This window comes from Adiantum capillus-veneris, chromosome 14 (assembly GCF_014529385.1).
Source record: "Adiantum capillus-veneris isolate H3 chromosome 14, ASM1452938v2, whole genome shotgun sequence".
NCBI classification, from domain to species: domain Eukaryota; kingdom Viridiplantae; phylum Streptophyta; class Polypodiopsida; order Polypodiales; family Pteridaceae; genus Adiantum; species Adiantum capillus-veneris.
Window position 1 is genome coordinate 113269695 of NC_140944.1, and position 8432 is coordinate 113278126.

At 37.2% G+C, this 8432-nt stretch overlaps 1 pseudogene; it reads right to left on the reverse strand.

The window, feature by feature from the left end:
• Positions 1-2023: 2023 nt before the first annotated feature.
• LOC147442963 (uncharacterized) lies at positions 2024-2889 on the reverse strand (annotated as a pseudogene).
• Positions 2890-8432: the final 5543 nt, after the last annotated feature.

Consider the following 8432-nt stretch of genomic DNA (forward strand, 5'->3'; position numbering starts at 1 on the left):
AAAAACAATATTCCACTTGCTTCTACATATCTTCTGAAATAGGCATCACAACATATAGCTTAAGACATCACAAACCTGTATTGGTACCACAGTCTCACTTTGAACTTGATTATTAGAGATATCCCTAAGAGCCTACAAAACAAGTCAATGTGTGAAGCTCTTCATTACAACCATTCTACATATAAATTGGAGCAATAAAAATATACCTTCTTTTTTCGAGGTACCATTTTCTTTGTATGGGTTTTCCCCTGTCCATACAGATTGAATCCTTGAGTAGACAAAGGAACATTATATCTTTAAATTTGAGTTGTCTATAGCCCTTACCATCAATTTGCTCATGCACACAACTTTTTCCCTCTTTGCTTGTGTGCTTCTTATAGTGGTATCATTATGGTCCTACACAACATAGTAGATTTAAGTGATATATTAAGATTGGAATTCTCGGGATTAAGCAAGTATACATTTTTCATTATCTCATTTTCACTTTTTGCTTCTCTTTGTGATGGATTATTTGCAACCTATAAATCATCCTTTATTATTACTAATGCATACCTACTTATTACATGAAAAAAAGAAGATTGGATAGTATTAGCCTTACAAAGCCCTCAATCACTCCAATAGATGGGTCTTCAAAGGAGCCATCCAAGTTAAACATTTTCCATGTACACTGTAAGGATGAGAGAAATTTAAACAAAATAGACCATTTTGTACCCTATGTATCATAGAATAATCTACCTGGTTATTTTCTTCCACGATACTATCCAAGTTATTGCACAATTTTGCATTTAAATGAGAGCTAGTTTCTACAACCATCTATTAAAGAAAAATCCAAGTAAAAAGCATATATACACCACAAATTCAAAATTAACATGCAAGATAGAGGAGCCTTTTTAAGTACCTCTTCAAGTTGCTTGTTTGTTGACTGTGGATCCCCAAAACCAAGTGGTCCATTGGACTTTTTCAACACAAAATTGCTTTATTCTCAATGGAAGGAAGATCATTGATGCTTCAATAAATGCAAACATATACCTAATCAAGAATCTTTGAGCAAGCAATTGTTTCTTTATTAGAAGAAATGGATGCTTGAACATGTAAGGGTGAGCCATTTGCAATATTTGTAACCTCAACAGTCAAAGAATCAAAATTTGAAGGTTTTACAAAAAGATAAATTCACAATCAACTCTTAACAAGAGTAGGAATACCTCTTCTACCTGTCTTGAATGCTCAGAGTCACAAGCAAGAGATAGCCTTTTTGATTGAGTGTATGTGATCGAACAAGTAGGAGTACTCTTCCTTTTAGAATAGAACATTGACATGTGAGAAAACACCAAAGTTGATACGCAAATGTATGTAATAAATTAACCTCTATTTGAGATTGAGACCACTTATTTGTGTCTTCTATGGTTGAATTCATACTTGACTTTTTTTGCAAAAAAGGGGGTTGTTTCTTTCCAAGGCTATAAGCAACTTGTAGTTAGCAAACACATTCAAAAACAAATAGTTGATCTTTACATAGCAAAAGACAAATATTGCATGTCCTTCTTCATCACTTGATTGAGGCTCAATCTTGATAAGAAACACAAGTGGAACCTCTATTACTTGATTCTAAATTTGAAACATAAAGAGTGAACTATCAAAAATCCTAAATGTGAATGTAATTTAGATGTTTTACTAGAGAGGTACTTACAATATGCAATCTAGATCCTGGTAGAAGACTTCCACGAATATAAATACTCTTTGCATCATTGCTCAATGATTGAATCTCCACCTTCCACCGCCAATAATCATGTTCACCATGTGACTTTTAAAAGACTATGCCTCTACCAACTTCCTTTGTGTATGAATCAAGGATGGGAATGAAGCAAAATTGTTGTGGTGTACCTTTGGAAAACAATCCACCTATACATCTCACATTCTCTTTAGTTATGTGATTGGATGCTCCCATGATTTTGACCTTTTCCTGGACAGTATAGTAGGCACATATCAAACCTCTTGCATATGATGTAAGGGGTGGAGAAATTTTTTATACCTTCAAATAAATCATCTCCTTCAAGGTCAACCATCTTGGTGTCTACTTCTTCATGGTTTCTATCTTCATCAACACTCTCCAAGTGTGAGATATCTTCCATTGGGATCTGGTGGATTTTACCAAGCCCTTCAAACAATGATCCTACTTTGAGTCTCGTGTAACATCTACGTTGGTTTTTTTGAAGAAAGATTTGTCTCTCTGTCATATAATTGGAATACTTGGCTTTATTGCGGGCTCTAAAAGGAGATAGTGTTCTTCACTTCCGATGAATGAACTTCTCCACTTGCTGCCTCATTTCCTTTTCCTTCTTGAAATCTGCTTGCATAAACTTGTCAATGGAAACAAACCTAGCCCTTGTTCGGTCCACATGCGAATCCGTTCCATGTTCCTATTGTATGTGCAATGCTCCCAAGCATGATTCATACAAAGCAAACCTTTTTCCTTTGCACTATTTGGGCTTTGGACTACAAAATGAGATTTTGATTTATCTTGGCAATTGAGTTCATTGTTGGAAATTTTTGCTTCATCTCTCCCAGTGTGTCAAGGACAAAATGCTCGTGTTGCATGTGAGGTGGCACTTCTTTCAAAACTTGTTTTGTTGGAGTGGATGACAAAGTCTCTACCTCGATCAAATTTCTTTGCGTCAAACCATGCAACGAAAGTCTTTGTCCACTAATCTCTATTCCCAAGGCTCCCCATGAAGCCACAAAGGTTTACAAGAGACTTCTTCCATCGCTATTGTTCTTGCATATACTTTTCATATAGCGATCCATTCCCAAAAATTCATTAACAAATGCTGCTACTTTTTCAGCATTCCATAAGAAGATTCTTTTCAAAGGCTCATTCTCCGTGTCTCTCATGCCACATCAATACCTTGCAACATATAAACGCTCAGATGTCCTTTTGAAGGCGTTAATATAACACTTCATTTCATTTCATTTTTCTCCCTCTCTCTCACTCCACTCGTCTGCAACAATTAAACCCTTGCACAATCAAATCAAGCATACCCGAGACATCTACTTCATGTTGTTGGACCCTCGCCCTGCAATTGCTCCCGCATCTTATATCACCACAACTCGCTATCTCTCTTGCTTCCAGCAGGCCTGCCTCAGATCACGACTTCGACGACGATGCTTCAATTCATTGCGTGCCTTTTCTTCTTTTCCTTTGAATTTAAGCAACGATGGTGTAGTGGTTGTTCAACTTTAAAAAAAATCTCCAAGCAATATATCAAAGCAATACATTGTGTATTTACAAATTGGCCTAAATTAAAAGAGCTTGGGAACGCTGTACAATGCATAAACGATTATTTTTCATCATTTTTCTTACCTTCATTTCATGGGCTCATTTCTTCACGCCATTGCCAACTAATTACGTCTTCTCTATGCACCTTCCTTTGCCCCCTTTTCCATTGCACCTTACTCTTCCCATTGACTTCTTCGCCATTGGCAAAGCTAGCTCCTCTGTGCACCTTCCTCTTTTCCTTGATCTTCTCCATTGCACCTTCCTCTTTCCATTGACTTCTTCAACGAAACATGTAGCTCGTGTAGCTTGTGATGATCTTCTCCAAGCTTCAACTTTGTCATCAACCCACCATGCTCTTGCAGTTGCAAAGAAGCTCATACTCTTTGTGCGGTTTTCCACTAATAAGGTCCTTTTTCATTGTGAAGTGAAGGTCCACTGTTTTGCTCCACCCATTAGAACCAGCATTATCCAAATATTGGGATAGTAATTCTCTTTAGCATGAGTTTTGAAAAAAAAGACCCTCCCCCTTGTTTAATATCATCTTTACATATTGCTTACAAAAGTACAAAATCAAGCATGGTTTGTAGTCAAGGGATTATGTTGAAACATGATTGAAATTACAAATATAAACCAGCATCATTCAACAAAATGCCATGGTTATCTAGAGGGTGATTTTTACTAATCCAAATTGGGCCCATTGTCCAAATGGGAAATGAGCATGAAGAAGAGCTTAATTTAGTAGTTGTTAACCAATATTTGAAGAATCTTGTATATGTGCTTACCTTTAACCAAAGGAGCTAGGTTGGTTGGTTAAGGACCTTTGTGACCCAGGTCATGGGTTCAAGTGCAACCAAGCGACCCAATGCGCTCATAAGGACACGATTTGTCACCTCACATTGGATGTGTGCGATCTGCCACAAAAAACTTAACCCACTTCAATGCACTAGAACCTTTTTATAGCATGTGTATGAAGTGTTTGATGTGATTTTGTTTTGTAGAGTTATAGCAATCACATCAAATTACACTCTCAATCTCAATGCAATTTCAATTTGTAGATGGTAGCAACGATCACAGTCCAAATCGCAACACAATCAAAATCTCAATATCATGACACCTTGCACATATCTCGTTTCACTTTGTAGAGTAGATATCACATTGGGATCTGCAACGTCTACAAAATAGTCAGAAGAGCATACTCATGCAACCAATTCAACAAGATGATCAAACTAGATAGCATAGTTTTGTACCATCATCAAAGAGTAAAATCACTTCTTGATTGGATCAAACAAAAGAGATATTACTTGTGTATATCTGTTTGTAAGATAACATGTTGTTTCTTGTAGGCTACCCTGTTGTTGCTAGCAATCTATTTCTACTATAACTTTGTCATTGAAACTCAAAATATAGACTTCTAGGTACTCAAAACAACGGGAACATGCTTGGTATACAAGGCTAAGTGGACCAGATTGAAAAAAACCCTTTCTTTTGGTAAAAAATGCAAATTTTACGTCGTGACTCAAAAAAACCCGTCTCCATAATTTATTCAACTTATTTTAATCTTACCCATGTATTTTGAGCTAAAACGCATGAAAATAAAACATTGATATTGATAAAAACATTGACTTTGACTACATGTTTTTACTTTCGAGTCTATAGTCAAATTATCTTCTGCTGAATAATTATTAAATACATCTTTAATGTATTGTGAAGAAAATGTACTTTGTCTCTCAATATATCAAACTCATTCATGTACGACTAATACTCTCTATCTTATAAACTATTCAGCAAGCTAGGTGTAATAGGATTGGGACACTTGTCAAGGCTTCTTTTAATAACTCATAAGCATGGTCACAATCCACGGTCCAGTGAAACTAAAAAAGAAGCTTGTACAGTGGGCGGGCTATCTCGGTAAAGTTTAAAATAAACCGTTGATAATAACCAACAGGGCCTAGTTACCTTTGAGCTCCTTTATTTGTAGGTGGTGGCAAATTGAAAATAATTTTATCGTAGGTGGTGGGAAATTGAAAATAATTTTATTATTTCTCTCATCTATGGAGATCCCATTCTTGGACACTATATGTCCTAAAATTACTCCATGTCTAGCCCAAAATTGGCATTTGAAAGGTTTTATTGAGATGTGATACAATCTGCACCTTTCAAACACCTTTTGTAAACATGGTAGATGTTCTTTCCATGAAGAATAAACACAAAGATCATCTAAAAAGGATTCACAAAACTCCCTTAAATATTCTCTAAAAGCATTATTTATTAATATTTGGAATATAGCAGGGGCATTGGTTAGGCCAAAAGCCATAACACGTAATGTGAACACTTTGAATTCAATTATAGAAGCATTTTTAGCTTGGTCCTCTAGCGCAATCGTGATTCGATTGTAACCAAAGTACCCATTTAAAAAGCTATAAGCTTCCTTTCCTGCAACTTGTCAAGCACATATTCTGAATATGGAAATAAATAGTGATCTCTCCAAGTGACAACATTAACCTTCTTGAGATCCACGCACACTCTGATTTTCCCATTCTTTTTTGCCACAATAACTATTGGAGACACCCATTATGAGTACTCAATAGGGTATATGAATCCACATTTGATAAGCTTTTTGAATTCTTCTTGTATAGTGTTTGCATACTTAGGGTTCATTGGGTAGGGTCTTTGTTGAACTATTTTAGTAGTACTAATCATTGGAATTGCATGTTGCAGTACAAAAGGTGGAACTCCCTTCATGTCATGATATGTCCAAGAAAATGTATTCTTGAATTTCTTGAGAAGCTCCTTAAGTACATAATCCTCAATCTCTGTCAGGTCTTGGGCAATGAAAACAAGTTTGGACACCTCACCTGCTCCTGCTAACTCTATTTCTTTAACTATCACTGGACCATCATAGGCTTCATTACTTCCATTAGTAGGTGTTCTTTGGGCCTTTGTATACACAATCTTACGCTCCTCCGCGGTGTAGGATATGAAATCATTAGGTGCATGTTGTAAGTCCGTGGGATCTTCTTGTATTGTGGATGTGATTTTGGCATCTCCTTACACTACATTGTAACTTTGGCTTCTCTACAGCCTCTATTTGTGCAATGTAAAAGGGTTATGGGTTGCACCCCAAGATGCTTTGAGGGTATTCACCCCAATTATCTTCCACCTTCCGATAAGCATCCCATGCCCCCATATAACTAATCCATTTTGTGATAGATTTATTTTCATTTATCCTAGCACGTATATTTTCTTGATATCGTTGCATGTTATATTGCTTACTCCTCTTGTCTAATTTTTTATTATGGTCGGTCTCTAGTGCAGAGTCGCTAGATGAATTGCTACTCATGTCTTCTTCTCTCCAGGATAGATTGTCATCTAGAGTACCACCAGGACTTGAATGGTTTGTCCCCACATTTGTACCAATATTTAACTCAAATTCTATGTCCTCAGAGTCAATTTAAACTAATGATAATTTCGACTTTGAATCGTGTGGGCTATAGTCTTCTAAGACACTACTCATTCCAATGTCTGTCAAGCCTTCATCTTGTAGGTCATCAAAATCTATATGCATTGCTCCTATCATATTTAAAGGTACGAGTTGTGGAACTTTGTCCCCCTCAGGTGCTACCCAAGTTGTCCCTCTATTAACCCAAGTGTCTATGGTTGCTGGTAGGTGGAAGCGGTCCATGTTTTTAGACTCAGCCATTCCAGGTAAAACATCCATATAAGAGGAATCTTTCCCAATATTAGTTCCCTTTTTACAAGTGTAAAACTACTGCAAGGGGGCCGAGTGAATCGTGGTGTCAGATTGATGGTCAATTATAAATCTATTTCCTAGAGGATTTACTTGACTAGCCACAAGAGAAATTTGAATGATAAGAGTTTAGATACAGTAAGTGGACATGGATTTTAGACCAGTCATGCACCATTTTTCCTTCCCACTACAAGGGGTTCTTCATATTAGCAATGTTAGCACTGTGATGCTCAAATGTTAAAATCCGCGATGTTGCTATGCTCATCGCTATAAGCGTCACTATGAGCGTCGCTATACTCTTTGTTGCATAGTGACCAGCATAGCGATGCCAATAGGGATAAAAAATAAACTGAGAGTGCCAAAAAATCAGATCTCATATCTGAGTTTTGGCACTCTAACGAAACAGGTAAACCAGCACCTCTCCCTCCCTCTCTCTCTCTCTCTCTCTCTCTCTCTCTCTTCCCCCCTCCCCGCCTCCCCCCCCCCCCTATACACACACACACACGAGGAGAGGAAGGAGAGCCAGGTATGCTCCTTCCCCCTCCTCCCTCTCATGTTCCCTTCCCCTGTTTCTCTCTCTCCCTCTCAATCTCTCTCTCATGCACACACACACACACACACACACACACACACACACACACACACACACACACACACACACACACACACACACATTGTGTCTGAGTGAGAGAGAGAGAGAGAGAGAGAGAGAGAGAGAGAGAGAGAGAGAGAGAGAGAGAGAGAGAGAGAATTTACACACATGCATAAATAAAACGCATACACACACATTGAATGTACAAAAAATTACACACATATGCATAAACAAAGAATGCAGACACACACACATTGAGAGAAGAAAAAGAGAGAGAGAGAGAGAGAGAGAGAGAGAGAGAGAGAGAGAGAGAGAGAGAGAGTAAAGAGAGAGAATATATAAGAGAGAGAGAGAGAGATAAGAGGAGAAAACAAAGAGAAAGAGAGAGAGAGAGAGAGAGAGAGAGAGAGAGAGAGAGAGAGAGGGGGGGGGGGGGGGGGGGGGGGGGAGAAGACGAAAAGAGAGAGGTAAGGGGAGAAAATGAAGAGAGAGAGAGATAAAAGTAGAGAAAATACGAATTAATGAAATGTTATATTAAGATTTAGGGTTAGGTTAGATTTAAATTACATTGAAGATTAGGTTAATTAAGATCTAAGAGCTAAATTTAAAATTAGGTTAGGCTTAAGATTAGGTTAAGATTTAAATTAGGTTAGACTTAAGATTAGGTTAGATTACATTTAAGTTAGATTATATTTAAGTTTAGGTTAGATCTCAGATTAGATTAGATTTAGGTTTACTTTGAGTTTTGGATTAAATTAGATTTAGGTTTATGTTAGATTTAAGATTAGGAAAAGATTTAAGATTAGCTAGGTTAGATT